A 19,606-nucleotide genomic window follows, 5' to 3' on the forward strand; every position below is an offset into this window, starting at 1 on the left:
GCTGCTGCTTGGTGTTCTCTTCCGCTCATGGCCCATGGGCACAGAGATTGTGTTCTGCTCTGCTCTTCCGCCTGCTGCCCACCCATTACATGTGCCCGTGGAACATAAGAAGAGCAAGTCATCTATCTGAGGGGCATCCCTGCTGATGGGGACAGGTTCAGTGGAGCCCACGAGTGGTGTGGAGGGGCAGCAAGTGCCCAGCAGACTCTCAGGAGCACCTGGATGCACTTTGAGTTTGGGAGAGTCAGGAGGATGCAGTCTCTTTGCAGCAGTGCCCCCCGTGCCTGGACAGAGGCCTTCATCAAGGAAGGTCTGCTCAACTCCCCAGCCTTCTTTATTGATTTTGGGACACTGTGGGCAAGAAGCGCTCTTAGATCACTTGTCTGGCCCTTCAGTTCATAAAGGAAGTGATGAGGCACAGAGAGGGGAAGGGACTTGCTTGAGGTCACACAGCAAGTCAGAACACAGGGCTCCAGGTTTCCAGCTCCAGGCCTCTCAGACTTCCGTGCTTCCAGGGGCCATGTCAGTGACATTAAAACCATAGTGCAAGCGACAATGTGGCAACTGACATTGGCTTTAGTGTCAGGAAGGCAAGAGGGAGTGCCGGAGACTGTGGCAAACTGGAGAGTCCGTGTCTGATCCCAGGGAGGGGGGCTGCTACCCAGCAGGAAGGTGGGCTTTATTCCACCAGAGCTTCTGCTTTTTCCAGCAAAGTTGAAAATCTGGGTTTTCATGTGATGTGAAGTTTTACAATTGTTAAATGTTGACAAAACTAAAACAAAAAAAAAACCTCAAAAGCATGGTGACATGCAAAGCAAAATGACTCGTTTGACACCTGTGGGTTACAAGTTTGCCACCTTGGGACTGTCTTTCTGTGGGGCTTGGTGGGTGGAATTGTGGGAGGAGGTGAAAGGCCTGGATGCTGCCAAGAGGATCTGAGCTTTGAGACACTGTTGTCTGATTACATTCATTCATTCATTCATTCATTCACCCTCTTGTCTGGGCTTTGTGGTCTCTCTTCCTTGTTTCAGGGGGTCTGCCTTCCCTTTGGCAAAACAACCTTGTCTGAGACTCCCAACATCCCAGCAGCCAGACTACGGGCAATGAAGGATTTCCAGGGAACATGGGAACCTGCTGGTACCTCTCGTTGCATCTTTCTGGATAAGGTTTAATGGCTTTCTTGGTGTGGTGGAGAGTGAAGCTGAGCTACAGAGCCCACTCTAAACAGACCTAACCCCTAGTCCTGGTCCAATTCCTACCCTGGGGATTAAAATTTGGGATTGGCAGATCAGGTTTGGATCCAGGCTCTGCCACTAACAAGCTGTGTGACCTTAAACCAGTGACTACCCCTCTCTGAGCCTCGGAAAGAAGACCCTGCAGATGCCTGGCCCATGTCCCCTCGGCATTCACTTTTTCCCATTTGGTGCTGCTTACGGCACATGCCATGACTCTTTGCCCGAGGGCATTTCCTCTCTGTGTGAGTGAAATCCATGCTCAAGGGCTTTGAGCCCTGGAACATACATGTTCCCTGAAGTAGCCCTCGGGCAGTAAGGCATTAAGGTGGACAAATATCCCAGCCTCCTGGCCCCTCACTTGGGATGCTCCTGGGGCATATTCCACGCCATCTCCCAGCAAGCCCCAACCACTTCGGTTGCCCGCAGCGGTCATTTGTTTAATGACTCAGCCTTTTATGACTTTCTTCCCTTCCCTGTCTCATTTCTCCTCTTCCTTACCAGTATTTCCCGGTATCATCTCTGAAATGCACTACTCACAGGGAAGCGAGCCCTCGCTTAAGGGCTGCTTCTGGGGGAAACCATACTAAGAACCTCAGTTTATGCAGCTGTCAAATGGGTCCACTTACCATCAGCATGGCTTCAGAATTGCTGTGAGGGTAAACAACTTACTGCATACGTAAAATGCCTGGGAGCTGCCTGGCACCCTGCTAGCCTTTCCTCAATGGGTGGCAGGTTTTTTTTATTTTTATTTTTATTTTTTAAACAGATTCTCACTCTTGTCACCCAGGCTGGAGCGCACTGGCATCACCTCGGCGCACTGCAACCTCCGTCTGCCAGGTTCAAGTGATTCTCCTGCCTCAGCCTCCTGAGCAGCTAGGATTACAGGTGCCCACTACCACGCACGGCTAATTTTTTGTACTTTTAGTAGAGACGGGGTTTCACAATGTTGGCCAGGCTGGTCTTGACTCCTGACCTCAGGTGATCCGCCCACCTCAGCCTCCCAGAGTGCTGGGATTACAGGCATAAGCCACCGGGCCTGGCCAGGTGGTAGGTTTTATTGTTGTTGATGAAGTTGTTGTGACATTGGGCTGACCCCCAGGTCCCAATTTCAGGTCCATTAGGGCAGTTTCAGTGTGGGGGCCTGGCTGCTGCAGGAGGGCCTCAGGGGCTGACTTGTACACTGAGGGTGAAAGAGGCAGGAAAGATGGTGGCCTCTGTGGTGGGGACAGTGGGGATAGTGGGGTCTGGGTAGCAAGAGGGTTGGGCCCCCAGGGTAGCCCATTGGCACTACCCCTGCCCCCAGACCTCAGAGTTGTTATTGAAAATGGTGCTAATGGGGCCAAGCCCAGCTGTCACCATCAAGTGGGTGGGCACCGCAAGGGAAGGGGGCAGAGGATGAAGGGAACCCTGTAGCCTGGTGTGCCCTGTGGCCACCTCATGCTTTAGGAGTTGCCTGAACTGAGTCTCCAGCAGGGGCAAGGTTTAAGAGAGACAGAGTCTGCTGAACTCAGCACAGAAGACTTCTGGGGTGGTGGTGCAAAGGCCTGGCTGTCTCCCTGGAAGAGCACATATGAGATCTTTAACCTGCCCAGATTCTGGGGAGGCCACAGAGGTCAAGATCCCAGTAGGTTCTTGAGCCAGAACCTTGGTCAAGACACTCCCAGAACCAGCTCTGGGAATGTGGGCAGTGGGCAGTGGGCCCGCCCCCTAATCAGTTTCCTCATCTTTAAAATGGAACTAAAAAGAATCCCACTGACTTCCTAGGGTTGTTTTGAAGTGTCCATAAAATAAAATTGAGCCAGAGAAGCATGTGCAAGCTCCTTCCCTGGGAAAGATCATGGCCTCTCTTCTCTGCCCAGGCCCTCAGCTTGTCCCTGTCTCTGCCTCTGACCTTCTGCCTGCCTGGCCTGGAGGGTGGGGGTGCGGCACCTACATCTTCTTCCGACTTACCTGCCTTTGGCTGCAAACCTCACACAAACTCAGGGGGCCTGTGGTTGCAGCAGAATCTTTACATCCAAAGGGATGTAGCTCCCTTTGGGATAAAGGGTTTAGGGTGCCCCCCAAAGCCTTTAAGGAATGAGGTTCCAAGTGAATCTCTTGTCCTCAATCAGTAGTATCTGCCCCTGCCACCAACACACACACACACACACACACACACACACACACACACACATGTCCTCTCACAATCCTGCACGAACCTCCTGGGAGAGCCGTCCTGGACTTGGTCTCTGAATTCCCACAGCCAGAATCACCCTTTCCTGCTTCACAGCCACCTTGCTCAAGAATCCTAAATCCAGCACCTGAGAGTGTGCAAAGCCCCGACAAGTACTCAACTCTCTCATTTGCTCCACAGAATCGCCCCTTGAGGGTTGTAGGTCACAGTTAAGATTCCCATTTTGCAGATAAGAAAACTGAGCCAATGGCCAGGACTAGGGTGAGGCAGGCAAGAGGTCCAGGGTGTGAAATCTAAGGAGGTGCTTGTGGTGTGGCACCCACCTGGCACTTGTGGGAGCCTGGGGGTGAGCCGCCCTGTGCCCCTCGCTTGACCCATCCTCGCCCTGGGCCACTGAGTCCTGGCTCTGAAGCTGAGGCTGGAGGGGCTCCAGGACCTGCCTGAGTGTCTCAGTGAGGAGGTGGCAGAGCTGTCACCAAGCTCCCTTTTCCCTGACCCTGGGCTGGGGCTCTTTCCTCTGCACCACGGTGAGATAATATTTTTGGATGGAGGCATTTTTAGTGGGTAAAATGACCCTGGTAGAAGGAAGATGGGTTTGTGTGGGGTTTGGGTTTTTGGTTAAATATAAGACCTGGAAGTACACCAGGAGTCTGTCCAGGAACAGCTGGGAAAGCCCTTTGTGCACACAGCATGAGGCCCAGTGAGGGGGTTTGCAATTCTCATGATTCTTATCAGTCTTCCAGAAGGAGGGGACAGCTCAGCATTGGGAGGTACTAGTGTCCTCAGGGGTGTGGGAACAGGACTATTTGGCAGAATCTGGTAACACTAAAAAGTGCACAAATCCTGAGGCGCAGCCATCCCACCTCTAGAAGTAACCGGAATGGCTGCGGATGCTCCTGATGTGGCAGGCGTTGTTCTTAGTGCTACAGACGTGTGATAACTCATTGCATGCTCACAGGGGCCTCTGAGGTTGGTGCAGTTATTGTCCCCATTTTCCAGATGAGAAAACTGAATTCCAGAGAGACCTGTCCAAGGTCACTCAGCCCGTAAGTGGCAGAGCCCGCTCCTGTGTCTGTGCTCTAAGCTGCTGTCTTTAGAAGCGTTCGCCTGAGGGTGATCACACTCTCAGGACTGCAGAATGTTCACAAAGAAGGGAACTGCATCAGTGCCATGGACAGGGGAGCCACACCCTCCAGAACATCCCACAGTCCTCTCATACTGTGAAACAGAATGAACGCAAACTGCACAGCGTTCCCCCGTGCTTTCTACTGACACTGTATATGACTACATATTAACGGGAAAAAAGGAACATGCTACTCTGTACCCAAGCCCATTTGTTTAAGAGAAAAAGCAAAAGCACACACAGCTCTCTAAGCATTGAATGGGCTGGGGGTGTCCAAACCAAGTGGGTGCTGGTGCTGAGGCTGCCTCTAGGGATTGGTGGGGATGGAGAACCAGCTCTGGGAATGTGGGCAGTGGGCAGTGATCTGTAACAATGAGCTGGTGTTACTTTCCTAATTAATCAGGAAACATGTATTTTTTAAAAGAAAATGTATAAAAGGATCTTCAAAATGTGTCCTGAGGGGCCCCCCTTAAGTTTTGGCTCCCAGACTCCCTGTGGAGGCCTCTGCCTCAATGACTCAGGTCTGTCCTTATGGAGAGGGGAGGGACGAACGTGTCACAAGGAAATATTTCTGCTTTTTGTCTTTCTCAGCTCAACCTTTAGCCTGGGGCAGGTGAGGGGCTGGGGGCGTGGTGCCTGATCTTCTGCTGATGGCCTCAGTGGCAGAGAGCGGTGGACCAGGAACCTGGTCTCTGACCGGGAGCCCTCACCCTTCCTAGGTCCCAATGTCCCTCCTCTCCCCTTCCTGCCCAACCCTGACCAGTTGTGTACACTTGGGGTATTTCTTTCCTCTGGCCTCAGTTTTCTCACCTGCAGAATGGGAATAATTTCTCTCCTAAACTCGCTCTAAGGATGAAGTAAAATGCACTTGAGAACTGTCGAGAAGGGAAAGATTGGAGGGATAATTACAGTTTTTATTTAGTAGTAACCTTTTGGATCAGAGAGATCTGGATTTGAATTCTAGCTCTCGCACTGACTAGCTGTGAACAAGGTAGTGAACCTCTGGTCTGTTTCTTCATCTGCGAAATAGAAATAAAAGTAAGTAATTTGCAGAGCTGAAATAGAAATTCAATGAACTAATTCAGGGAAGCATTCAACCTGGCTCCTGGCATACAGTAAATGCTCAATAGTTGGTTGTTGTGATAAGGAGGAAGGGACAAGGAGCTGCCCGGGATGCCTGCAGCTCACTGAGGCCTGAGGGCATTAGCGGCTGTGCTGCTGGGAGGATGGCCAGTGTGAAGGGCAGGCACTTGGGAAGCTGGGCCTTCTTTCTGCCGTGACTTTGAGAAGGGGAACCAGGGCTGGGGTTTGGCAGGAGGAGTGTGGCCACTATGGTGAGTCCCACAGCCCGAACCTGGGGGCTGCTCTCCCACCGCACGCTGGTGGACCATCGGGGAATGGAGAAGTCAAGAGCCGTCTCCTGGGGAGGGCCAGACAGGCCTGGCCGAGGGTGGAAAATCCCTCTGGTCAGAAGGCATGAGGAGTGGGAAATGCTGGCCCCAGGCCTGGCCACCTGCACCTCCCACAATCCTCAGTCTCATACCCGCTGCCCGGGCCCCAGGCTCCCCACCTCAGCCCCACCAGGTCAACTGAGGCCAGGTTAACCTTCCTGAGGCCCAGCCGGGACTGGCCACTCTGCTGATCAGGCCTCTCAGTGGCTCCCTAGTGTCCACAGACCCACTTCCTCACCCTGGCCTTCTGAGCCTGCCTCAGTGCACCCTCAACTTGTCTTCAGCCTTCTCAGTGTGGCTGGAGGGGTGGCATGAGGCTCAACCAGCCCCAGAGTCTCCCGGGCTGATGGGGTACAGCCCTCCCTTCCTCAGCTTTGCCCCAGTCCTGCACCCTAGACTTCTCCCCTGCATGGAGTACGCACTGGCTCCTGTGGGGACAGCACTTCCCAGCTTATGCAGCAGACCATCCATAGTCCCACTGCACAGCAAGGTGGCGACTGGGACCTCCAGGTAGCAGCCATGGAGATGGCCCTTCAGCTCCCCTTCAGGAGATGCTGCCAGGAGCACAGCAACTGAGCTGCCGGTCTCTGGACCCACCACCACGTTTCCCTGGAGGCCACGTGGCCTGCCCCAGTTTCTTCCTACCCTCCCTTCCCCAGCACAGTGGAGGTGTCAGACCTGCACCCTGGCCTGGAGCCCTCTCTGCCTGCTCCTATTCCCTCTCCTGGTTAATCTGCCCAGGGTATCCCCCAAGAGGCCTCTTGCCCATCTCACCCCATCCTGGTGCCTGCTTGCCAGAGGCCCAAACCAATGCACCCATTCAATAGTGGGGTAAATGGAAACAGAAGTGAGAAGTGACTTCCCAAAGTCACACAACTAATCATGGCCAGATCCAGGTCCAGAACCCAGGTTTCTTCCTTCCAGCACTTTTCCCCATGGCCTCACCCCCTTGGTCAGATACTGGGATCCAGTGCCAGGACAGCCTCCCTCACAGGGAATGAGGCTGCCCTGGAGGCGCTGAACTCAGGCAAGAGATTCTTACCTGAACTCACATTTTGAGAGATCTGGCCTCCTGCCCCCAGGAGCCAACACCCTCTCCCCGGTGGTGGTGGGGGCTCAGGTCCTGTTCCCTGTGGGGGTCCTGCTGGGATGGGGAGGACTGTCTGCAGGGAGCCTGGGCGCCTGAGCCACTGGCTTTTAAAGCTGCACAACATTATTTAGTCCAGGCCGCAGCAGGAGGGGCGGGTGGGCGCTGGGGCAGGGACGACAGGCCCTAATGACTTCTGAACGGCTCTCTGTCGCCATTTCCCACTTCTGGGGAGGGCAGGGCAGGGGCTCAGGGCTCCACGTGTGGGGAGGGACTGCTGGTGGGTGGGAGCTCTGCGGAGCCTGATCTTGCACTTGGGAGGCAGCCCTTTGTGAGGGAGGCTGTCTGACCAGCTCCACCTTTCATTATCAAGGGCCTCATTCTCCAGGGAGGGAAGGCAAGGCCCTGGGTGCAGGGACTTACTGAAGGCCACAAGCTGAACCAGCACGAGATGCTTCCTGACCGCCTTTGCCCCTTGCAGTGATGTGCCCCCTGCCCCAGCCTGCCCTGCATCAGATTCTCTCCTGTTCTTCCCACACCCAGCCAACCATCTCCATCAGCTCCCTGGAATAAGCCAGGGCTGTAGCTTCTCCTAGGGAGAAAATAATCCAGCGCAGCCAGCGCTTCTGCCTGCTTGACTCCCTCACTTCAGTGGGGGTTTATCTTCATCACAAAGCACACTCCTGTTACACATAAGTAATGCGATGTTAGCCTCTGCTCTCCAGGTGAATCATGAACCTGGGAGTTCCCACTTCTGCATCTTCCTTCCTGCAGCCACTCTCCCTGGCCCTCTTCTCTCGGTCCCTCCAGCATGACAAGCCCGTCCCTCCACAGGGCTTCAGCTGGGCCCTGCTCCCCCTGCTCCCCGTGCCCCACCACGGAGTTCCGCTCATCCCCCACATCCCAGCTCCAAGGCCACGCCTTTGGAAAGGCACCCTGCCCCGAACCCTTGATGCAGTGAGGCCCCCCACATATCTGTTCCTGACAGCCATTTCTGCTTGTCGTAATTACAGTCATTGTTGACACATTTGGGATTCTTTGGTTCATATGTTTCCCTCCTTGCTCTACAGCAGGCTCCAAGAGCACACAGGGTCAGCTCTTGTTGTGTTTACAGTAGCATTTGATAATAATGAAAGGAAGGAAGGGAGGGAGGGAGGAAGGAAGGAAGGAAGGGCAAAAGGGGGGAGGGGAGGGAAGAAAAGGGAAGGGAGGAAGGGAGGGATGGAGGAAGGAAGAAAGGATGGATGGATGGACGGAAGGAAGGAGAGAGGAGGAGGGGGGAGGGAAGGGAAGGAAAAGGAAGCGAGGAACGGAGGGAGGGAGAAAGGGAGGGAGGGAGGGAAGAAGGAAAGAAGGAAGGAGAAGGGAGGAGAGGGGGAGGGAAGGGGAGGAAAGGGAAGGGAGGAAGGGAGGGATGGAGGAAGGAAGGAAGGAAGAACAGAAGGAAGGATGGATGGAAGGAAGGATAGAAACTGAGATTCGGGAAATAGACCATCGAGCTCACACAGAAAATAACACCATAAAGGCAAGATGATTGCTTGAGTCGAGTTCCAAATTTGGCTTTGAGCTTCCCAGCAGCCAAAGCAGAAAGGAAGATATGGTCAGTGACATGAGTGTTGGTGTCAGAAAGGGGGAACCCACCAGTTCCTCAAGGAAGTCCAGCTGTTTGTGGGAGAGCGCATGGTGGTAGGGTGGCTGGGGTCCTCTGCACCCCTCTGTGTGTGCACTCATGGCTTTCTCGAGGCAGTCTGTGGGTAAAAGCTGAGATGCTGCTGAGGAACGGTGTCTGTGCAGAGAGCTGAGGCGACGGGCCACAGCTCGCCCAGGGGAATGGGTGTGTGGTGTGCTCACTCCCCTACCCCGTGTGCTCCCAAATCCTCAGTCCATGGGTCAGGGATGATAATCCCAGCTGGGGGGCCCATCTCCATGTCTGGCTCTTGGCAAAGCTTGGCTCTCAGAAGATCCTAGGCTGCGCCTCAAGGAGTCATCTCTGGCCAGGGAGAAGGGCCACGTGTGGCTGCAGGGTGTGGAGTGTGGTGGTGGAGGGTGGGCCCTGGAGTCAGCTTCATTTTCATGCCTACTCCAGCTCTGCCATTTCCCACAGCTTCCCTCCCCTTGCCCTGCTTCCTTCCTGCTTTGTGGAATGGGATTGTTACAGCACCGCCCTCGGGGCGACGCTGGAAGGATTGAATGAGACAAAGCACATCCAGGGATCAACATCATAGGAGCCCACGACATGTCAGCACTTGTTAGGGTCATTATAACTAGAGATGCCCAGTGCCAAAGCCGGAAGGTTCTCAACAAAGAGGCAGAGACTTGGTGAAAGCAATGTTTGCTTTCATAATAAATGAAAAAACCAGGGAGACATTTCTTATGGTGCAATTTTAGACACTGTTGTCTTCAACATCTCCCATGGACTTGCCCTGAACCTGGTTTTTCTGGAAGGAAGCGAAATGAGGCTCAGAGCCGCAGCCTTGGGCATACCTAGAATGTATGTGCGGGGATGCGGGTGGGTAGAGATGGGATGGGCCATTTGGGAAGATGAAAAATGCCAGGCATCAGGCAAGTGCCCAGGCTCAGATATACTCAGGAGGGGCTCTAGGAGTTCTGGAGAGAAAGAGACTATGCAGGAGGCCAAGAAGGGGTCCCAGGGGTGAACTAGGAAGAAGGGCAGGATTCAGGTTCCAGGAGGGAGGAGAAGGGCATTGCGTGTGCAGAATTTGCTCAGGGGACAGCCATAGGAGCAGCTGCCACCTGGTGTGGGACTCCACCCTGACTGAGCTTTGTCATGCATGCTTACGGTCCTCACAACTCACATATGAGGAAACTGAGGCACGGGGAGACTAAGAAACGCGCCTGAGTTCACATAGCTTGTGTCTGGTCTGCTCAGGCTGCCATAACAAAGTCAGGGAAGCAACCTCAGGCCACTTCTGCTGCGCCATGTCTGCAGTCCCACACCCAGCCTACTGTGCACAGCATGTGGGGTGCTCTTTAAAGTACATGATGTCCTGTGTAAGTTAAAAACTCACGTTCCAGAAACAGCAACCTGGAAAGTCAGGACTGAGGTCTTGGAGAGTAAATAGACCAGCAGCTCCCAAGTCTGGCGCATAAACAGAATCTAGTGACATCACTAGATTCTGGACATGTTTTCACAATACATGTACTCAGGCGCCACCCCACACATTTGTATATACAGATGTGTATATACAAATAAATAACAGAAATTTATTTCTCACAGTTCTGGAGGTTGGAAGGTCCAAGATCAAGGTGCCGGCGAGGTAGGCTTTATTACCAGAGAGGTTTCACCCTTCTCTTGGCTGTGGGCTTTTGCCATCTCGCTTTGTGTGTGCGTGGAGAGAGGGAATGAGTTCTCTGATGTCTCTTCTTATGAGGACACTAGTACTCCCCTTGGGTCCGCAGGTCCCCACCCTCAGGACCTCATTTAACCTTAATTACTCCCTTAGGGGCCCCATCTCCAAATATAGCCACAGTGGGGGTGATGGCCTGTGAATCTGGGGGTCACAAATGTTCAGTCCATAACTTGCTATCGAATCTCTTGGTCCTAGCATTGGTTTAACCAGGCGCCAAGTCGAGATCTGAACCCAGACCACAGACTTGGCCTTGAGCACACATGTCGGGGGGGTGAGTGGTTGGGGCTCCCAGGCTCAGGGGTGCCTGGACAGAGCGAGGTCCTGCCAGAGCCCAGGAGAGTCTGGGGTGAGCAGCAGTAGCAGCCGTGTAGGGGCAGAAGTGGAGGAGGGACCTTCCCCAGGAAGGTCAAGGATCGATGGAGAGTAAGGAGAGCTGGTCTGGGCAGGGCGAGGCACTCATTAATGGGAGGCCCAGCTGGCCGGCTGCTCCAGACCATGAACTTGGCAAAGGGCAGCCACCCCGGGGCAGAGGGTGGCCTGTCCATGCAGACGGGGCTCCCGAGGGGATCCTGGCCAGATCAATGCAGGCAGCCAGGTCGATGACAGCTCAGCAGGCCCTGGGGGTGAGACTCTGGCTCCCCACACAGGGGGATCATAATAGCACTCATGTGGCATCACAGCATGTGCTAAGCACTTCCCAGGCCACGGGCACTATTGCAGAAGCCCTCAATCAAGTTCACCGCCTTCGATGTTCCACAAACCACCCTGCAAAGCTGCTCTTGCAATCCCTATTTTACAGATGAAGAAATTGAGTCTTAGAGAAATCGAAGGAATTTGCCCAATGTTGGGCAGTGGCTCAGACCCAGACAGCCCGACTGCAAACCCCAGAGTCTTGATGATGAATTGTTGCAGGACCATCTCTCCTTGGCTAGGGCCTGGGCACCTGTTTCTCCTGCGGGCTTGGTGGACAGACTGGTGGGCGGTCTTATCCCCTCTCCTTTGGCTGTCTCTGGTTTGGTTTCTTCAGTGAATGGCAGGTAGAGGTGGAGTGCAGAGGGGCAGCAAAGCAGAACTGAACTCCCCAGGGCAGCTGAGCAAACAGGCTTGCCTGAGACCCAGCGAGGAAGCTGGGGAGGAGGAGCTGGGGCAACCATTGTGCAGGCGTGTGCACTGGCTGCCATCTCTCCACCCTCATGCCCCTGCCGTGGACTGGCATGGGCCCATAAGGCTTCTCTCCCAGACTGACCCCTACAACTTTACCCCTTCAGGTCACTGAAACCTGGAGCCCCATGTTGGTGGGGAGGGGTACCAGCCCAGTGTAGATTTTTGTGTACCTACTGAGTGCCAGGCACAGTGGTAGGCACAAGGGATTCTATGGCAGGTTAAACCAGGACAGTCTCTACTTACATGTGGCTTACCGCCAATCAGGGAAGTCTGGCATTCATCACCTAATCCCACACAGCAAGGTGAGATTGTGGCTGGGACCAGCGCTGCGGAGGGGCCACAAGACAGAATAATGGTGGTGGTGGTGGCAGGGGGTGTGATCTAGCAAAGAGGATGAGGGAAGGCCTTCCCAAGGAAGCAGCAGTTGAGTTGTGCTCTCAAAGAGAGTAGGTTAAGAAGGAAAGGGAAGAATGTATGGCCTGTGCAAAGTTCCTGTTTGGGGAGGAAACGAGGAGGATACTGGGGTCTGAAAGAAGGCAGCCAGAGGGCAGGAGCGCAGAAGAAGAGAGAATGGTTTGGGGAGGTGGCTGGAGAACCAGGCAGGGGCTGGACACACAGGGCCTTGGGGTCATGTGGAGGAGGTGAGGCTCACTCTAAGAGCTGTGGGACATCACTGAAGGAGGGGACCTCATACACTATTTTGTGGATTCTAGAACACACATTTCACCTTTGCCACCTATGAGACTGATGTGCATCTTATAATCCATGGCACCTGGCAGTGTCTTTCTGAGTGGTACATAAAACTGTGGTTTGTCTTACAATCAATCGAAGATGCAGTTTATGGAATGGATGAGAGTGGGATGCTCCAGTTCAAGAGGTGAGGAGCCTGGGGTCCCACATGCTCAGCTCCCCTCACCATGCAGGACCCCCGGGTCCCTCTGCCATTCCCAAGACTCCAGAGAACACAATTCACTTGGAAATTAAGGGTCCTGAGCTTGGACATGTTTTCACAATACATATACTCAGGCGCCACCCCACACATGCCGAATCAGACGCCCTCGGGGGTGACCTGGGAGTCTGCGCCTGTTGGAGCTGCTGATGACTCTCAGGTATACCAGACTTGGGAGCTGCTGGTCTATTTACTCTCCAAGGCCTCAGTCCTGACTTTCCAGGATGCTGTTTCTGGAACATGAGTTTTTAACTTAAACAGGACATCATGTACTTTAAAGAGCACCCCACATGCTGTGCACAGTAGGCTGGGTGTGGGACTGCAGACATGGCGCAGCAGAAGTGGCCTGAGGTTGCTTCCCTGACACCTGTGGGAAGGGAGGTCCCAGGAGCCCCTAGAGCTGCCCTGCTCCAAGAGCCTTTTCTATGCCAGCAAATCTTTTTCCTGAAAACCTTTCTGCAGGCAATGGAAGGGTTGCTTGTCTCCATCCTGGTTCCCACCCTTTCCTCTGTCTTTATCTTCACTTTTTTTTTTTTTTGCACCGTCTGGGGCAAGGGCAGCTGAGTTGGGGGACCCCATGCTCCTCCTATCTATAACTGAACAGAATCAAATAACCACACACACTCTTTGTTTTCAGGGCAGTTGCTTTTGGCTGAGTTGTGGCTAATACGGGTCACAGGAGTCACCCAAGTGATGAGGATCAATAGCAGATCCAATTTTTCCTGCTTCAATTTTAGAGCATTTCAGGTTCACATTAGTTTGATGCAATTGAACAGAAAAGCAGCTGAGCAGCTGCCCAGATCCCAGAGGTCGTGCTGGGAGGTCCCCGTTTTGTGGAAATGAACCTGCAAAATCCTCTTCTCCCAGATGGGCCTCTGAGGCCTGCCAGGGCCATAGAGGGGTCCTCTGCCCCCTTTCCTGCCCCAGGTAATCCCTTTGCTGGAGGAAGGAAGAAAGCAGTGGAGGGTGGGGTGGACGGCACAGCCAAGGCAAAGGGGTGCTGGGAAGATGGCCTGGAAGATGCTTCTGTTCTCACCCCCAAACCAGGGTGTGCGGTCACCCTGGGCGATGTAATTCTGCAACCTGCTTGCTAAATGCAGACAAAGGAGCTCATCTGTTTATTTTTAGTGCCTGGAAGCTGCCTGAGTCTCTGGCAGGCTTAACAGTTCTGCTGCCTGGAGGAGGCTGTGTTGTGAGTGTACGTGGGGTGGAGGGTGATTTTGGGGTCCCCAGATTTATCTTCCTTTCACAGGGCAGACATGTGGTCTTACATGCTCACCATCATGACACCACACAATAATCCCCAGTTCCTCAGACTTCAGACCTGGGATGAGGAGTGCAGAGATATATAAGGAAGGGTGTTCATTTCAGTAATAGCAAAGGCCTGGAACTAACTGAAATGTCCATTAAGAGGGGAACAGTGGTTCATCCGGACAATGGAATCATAGTGGATAAACAGAATCTAGTGACATGAAAATGCACCAATCTGGAAAAATCTCCAAGACAGACTGCTAAGCAGAAAAATTAATAATAAAGCAACATGACTGGCATGATCCCACTCTGTAAGAAAATGCATGACTATGTTTGAACCAGTGTACATCCACACAGCTCCGCCTCCGTAATCTCGGGAAAAGGATACGAAAGATTCATATGCTATGTTTGGAGGCTTTTACTTCTTCATTCATGTACTTGACAAAAAAAGCTATGGGAGTATGGGTATTTAGCCTTAGCCTTTCTGTTTTCTTTTCAGTACAAAATCTGCAATAGCTAAGAATTATGGTAGATGTATATACAGAAATATGGAAAGATTTCCACACTACTAAAAGAAAGGCAAGTCAGAGAAAAATGTATATGGCTTGGCGCCATTTCTGTAAAGTAAATCCTACATACGTAGATCTCTGTAATATCCATGTGGAGTTTTTTAATGCACATAAAGGGGTCTGTAGACTAGACACCAACCTGCTAGCAGGGCTCACCTGCTAGGAGGGGCAAGGGATTGTAGGGAGGAGGAGAAGGTGAAGGGAGGTATTACTTTTTAACTCCTAGGGCTTGTGACACCATCAGAACATAGGGACCCTGAGAAATGGGGACACATGGGCAGTGAGGAGGGGTGTGGGGCTCAGAGGCCCTGGTGATGGCGATGGTGATGGGAGGCAGGTGGCTGGGGTGACTGTCTGTCTTTGAACTTCACGTCCTGGGATCTTCTGCTGCTCCTCTTGCTGCCTCAGAGACTCAGGGGCCAGGAAGGGAGGGGTACACTGTAGGGAGACTGCGTGTGTGTGGTGGGGTGGGGAGCAGGTAGGGGGGGCTTCTCCAGGGGCTGGCCCCTGCCTGTCCCTGAGGTTGGTGGGTAGCTAGGGGAGCTCTGAAGTCCTTACCTGCTTCCAGTTCCTCCTCCTCTCCCATCCCTTTCTGGTGACCAGGGCAGGCAAGCATGGCCTTGGACTCTGGCTCTCACCCCAGGGACTGACCATGGAAGACACATCCACAGCCCCTTTTCAGAGCCCTAATAAGTCATTCGTGTCTACCCACAGAGGCTGGGCCTGGCCCTTGGCTGATACCAGCCACTCGCAAGTCCCCAGGACCTCCTGACTGCCCCTAAACCCCATTGAATAAATGAATAAGTGAAACGAGAGGAATAACAGATCTGCTGGTCACCTGGGGAACTGGAAGCAAAGAGAATCCTAGGGGGCCTTTGGGCTAACGGTCCAGCTCTGAACAGGAGGGTGGATGCTGGGATGAGAGGGCGAGGGGAGGGCCCAGGTATCCCAGCTCTGGGGTGGAGAGCATGGTCCCAGCAGAGTCAAAGGAGTAAGGTAGCGTTCGCAGGGCTGGGTCGGGGGGCCACAGCACAGGGTTCCTGCCATGTGCCCAGCCCGGAGCTGCTACTTTGCTGTAAGGACAGTGTCCTGATGGGCTAGGTCCAGGGAAACCTCAAAGAGGCTGTTGGGAAGGACTATGTCTGGAGGGGCCAGTCTCTTGTAGCAAGTGGGTGCTACTCCTGGCCTCTCTGTTTTCTAGCTGTGTGACCTTTGGTAAAGGACTTCATCTTCTGAGCCCTAGCTTTCATCATCTGTAAAACAAGGGTAATCATGGCACCTCCCTCACAGGCCTGTTTGAGATTAAAATGAGAGGCTGTATTTATTTAAAGTGCTTTGTGCAGCACCCAGCATTTATTAAGGGTTGAATAAATGGCAGCGATTCTCCCTGCCGTCCACCTCATTCATATGAATATTATGGATTCAGGGTCTCGGAAATGCACAGCTACGCGGGGGCTAGGCTGGATGATTCAAGGACAGGATTTCGTGAGGGGAGAGGCTGGATGGGGACTTCTGAAGGAATCGTCTAAAGAGCTGGTGCCCAGGAAACGCTGCCTCCCTGGGAGCCACACACTGTCGTGGGTTTGGGTCTAGGCACCGACAGCCTTGCCCAGGACGAGGTCAGAGCTGGTCAGCGGCACGTGGAGTTGTGTGCAAGTGTGGGTCTGCAGAGCAGCTGGGCGAGGGGGGAGGGCTTTCGTGTTCTGGGTCTCCAGCCCTGGGGTTGGGAGCTCAACGGCCACTTCCTCAAAGAGTCTTCAAGGGGCCATGACCTTGACACGATGCTGCCTGACCTGGGCAGGGATTCCCATGAACGCCTCCTTGAAGCCATGTGCAGTGGGATGGACAGATCAGGGCAAAACCTTGGCCCAGGAGCCGAGGCGGGTGGTGTGGGAGCCAGCATTCCCCAGAGGACGTCCTGCATGGCCCCTTTGGTATCAGTCTTGAAAAATAGAAAGTGGGAAAAAACAGCCCCCGCATTAACTTAGGGTGAGCAAATGGGCCTGGGAAGGAAAGCATTTCTTCCCAAACCTGGAACCTGGCCTCCTTCAGGGACCTGGCCTCCCTGACTGCTCTAGGCCAGGCTGGTCACTTCCCTGAGTCTCAGCGTCCCCATTTGTGACATGAGCTTCACAGCTGGCCTGGTCTCCCCAAAGATAAAGCTCTTTGGAACATGTAAGCCTCAGTTTCTGCATCTGTAAAATGGGGAAAATCGTAGCATGCACCTCAGGGGCTGTAGTGAGGGTTAACGAGTTGATGTAAAGCAACAAGGCACCAGGCCCAGCCCGAAATACCAGACAGTGTCCAAAGCAAAGGGGGTGGGGATTGCCCCTGTCCCCTCCATTTTACAGAGGAGCAAATGAGGCTCAGAGAAAAGTGGTTTGGCAAAGCTCACCAGCAAGGCATGGGTGCAGCTGAGACTGGTCACCGGCCCACTACCCTGCACCTCCCGGGCCCCACCCCAGGCCCTCCTTTGTTTCCCGGGTCTGGTGTCAGCAGAGTGCAGGCCCCTGTGGACCCACAGCAGTAACCCAGGTGCCAGCTCACACCCCTCCCCACCTGCTGTCACCTCCTCAATTCCCAGCTCCAGCCCCAGGTGGACCTGTGGTCTGGACCAGCTGGACTCCTGTGGCTGGTGGTTGAGACCCCAAAGCCACAATCAGCCAGGCTATTGATTGAGGGACCCCTGCATGGTGGGACTCTGAAATGGGTGGCAGGGCTGGGCCCAGCCCTCCAAGAAAGCAGTTTGTCTCTGCTCAGCCCTGTGGTCGTGGGCAGGGGGCTGGGCTTTGGAAACCCAAGGGGAAGAAGGCCAGGGGCTCTTTGCCGGTGGTCAGTGATGACAATAGCCAACATTTATTGGGCCCACACTTCACCATTAGTGTTTTCCCAGATGAGCTCATCTAATCCTCCTGGTTCTTGGAGGTAGGTAATACCATTCGCCTCACTTTATAGGAGGGGAGACAGGAATGGATTGAATACCCTGCCCTGGGTCATACCACAAGACAAACAGCAGAACCAGGGTTTGAACCCGGGCCATCTGGCTCCAGGGCCTGAGCTATTTGTGCCTACTCTAAAGGGAAACCAGGGCCCATTAGAGGCCCATCCTTGAGGGGGGCAGAGGCAACTCCTTGACTAGAGAGAATCAGAAGCCGCTCAAGGCTCATGTGGATTAGTACCCACAAGGCCTGTCCCTGTGGTGGAGGCCTGAGCTGAGCCCCCAGGGACCCCACATCAGGCAGTTAGTGCCTTGGTCCAGCAGCAGGGATTTGGAGCCAAAAGGCATGGGCTGCGTGAGCTGGGATAGGCTCCCTACCCTTAGTTTGGAACAGACTAAAATCTCTGCTCTCACGAAGAAACCAAGCACTGTGAGGGAAGATCCTGCTAAGGGGTCATGACTGCTTTCTGGGATAACATGGAAATCCAGGTGTGCTCTGATTGCTTTTCTGTCCCAGAAAGGTGGGGTAGGAGATGCCTTCCCCAGAGGTCCAGGGACCCAAACTCCAATAGGCCTGTTCAGGGGTGTCCAGCAGCCTAAAGCCTGGGTCACAGGACCCTCCTGGCTGATGGAGGCCACCCACTCCCTAGCCTGTTGAACTTGACTCTTTCCTCCTTCATTTCCTCCTTCCCTCCCCATCCCTTCCCTCCCCCTCCCTTCTCCCTCCCTCCCTCCCTCCTCACTCCCTCCCTCCCTCCTCCCTCCTCCATCTTTCCCTCCCTTCCTTCCTTCCTTCCTTCTTCTTTCCTTCCTTCATTTCTTCCTTCCCTTCTTTATTTTTCTTTATTTGTCTTATACCAAGAATAGTCAAGACACTATTTTAAAATTGGGGGCAGGGCGCAGTGGCTCACGCCTGTAATCCCAGCACTTGGGGAAGCCGAGGCGAGCGGACCACGAGGTCAAGAGATCGAGACCATCCTGGCCAACATGGTGAAACTCTGTCTCTACTGAAAATACAAAAATTAGTTGGGTGTGGTGGTACATGCTTGTAGTCCCAACTACTCAGGAGGCTGAGGCAGGAGAATCGCTTGAACCCGAGAGGCAGAGGTTGCAGTGAGCTGAGATCGCACCACTGTACTCCAGCTTGGCTACAGAGCGAGACTCTGAGAAAAAAAAAATAGGGTATAGTTTACATAAAATAAAAATCACCCTTTCTAGTATATAGTTGGATGAGTTTTGAAAACATATACAGTTGTGAGAACATTTCCATCACCCCCAAAACCACCCCACACTACTTTGTGGTCAATCAGTTTCTTCCCCTGCTACCTGGCCACTGGCCGTCACTGATCTGCCTTCTGTCATGATAGCTGGTGTATTTCCTAGAATTTAATATGTATTGAATCCTATACAATGTGTGCTTTTGTGTCTGGCTTTTCCACTTAGCATAATGCTTCTTTAGGGGACTATAATTCATTTGAGTTCATTTTTATAGATGGTGTGAGGTAAGGTCCAAAGTTGCTGCTGTTGTTGCTGTTTTGCCTATGGAGGGCAGAGGACTTTTCCCAGGCCTTGAAACCTGATGGAGTTTGTCTGATTGGATTTTGAAATTGCTTGGGACTGGTGACTCCTTTTTTCCTTCCATTTTCTCCCTATTTGAATGGAAATGTCTGTAACTGTTGTCTTATGCTGTCCCACCACTGTATTTTGGGAGCAGAAAACTTGTTTTCTAGTTTCACAAATCTGTACATCCAGAGGAATTTTGCCCAGAACTGATTATATCCTCAGCCCCACCCATATCTGAGACTTTGCAGATGTGATGAAGGATCTTGAGATGGGGAGAATATCCTGGATTATCCTTTTCAGATGGATGCAGGAGGAGTTGGAGCTGGAGGAAAAGGCGATGTGATGACAGAAGCAGAAATTGGAGCGATGTACTTTGAGATGGAGGAAGAGGCCACAAGCCAAGGAGTGCAGGTGCCTCTAGAATCTGATAAAAAGCAAGGGAATGGTTTTCCCTCAGAGCCTCCAGGAAGAAACACAGCCCTGCTGACACCTTATCTGTCTCAGGGAAAAATCTGAAATCTTGACCTCCATAGCTGTATGACAATAAATTTGTATTGATTAAAGCCACAGTGTTTGTGGTAATTTGTTTTGGCAATAACAGGAAACTAATGATGGCAGCAGCGGGCCATCTGGAGGGCCTGCTGCCATCACACCAGCTTCATCAGGAGGCATGACTGGGGCTGCATGCTCCATGGAGCTGACAGGAGCCAGGGACAAGCAGGAGCCCCACCC

The 19,606-nt window shown here is 53.1% G+C and overlaps 1 long non-coding RNA gene across 1 annotated transcript; it reads right to left on the bottom strand.

Moving 5' to 3' along the window:
• Positions 1 to 5,424: 5,424 nt before the first annotated feature.
• LOC129051909 (uncharacterized) lies at positions 5,425 to 9,187 on the bottom strand. The gene is made up of 2 exons (XR_008516459.1): positions 7,025 to 9,187; positions 5,425 to 5,550 (listed from the first exon to the last, which is right to left on the bottom strand). It is a non-coding gene; the product is annotated as an uncharacterized LOC129051909 (long non-coding RNA).
• Positions 9,188 to 19,606: the final 10,419 nt, after the last annotated feature.

Source organism: Pongo abelii, chromosome 1, assembly GCF_028885655.2.
Source record: "Pongo abelii isolate AG06213 chromosome 1, NHGRI_mPonAbe1-v2.0_pri, whole genome shotgun sequence".
Taxonomy (NCBI): domain Eukaryota; kingdom Metazoa; phylum Chordata; class Mammalia; order Primates; family Hominidae; genus Pongo; species Pongo abelii.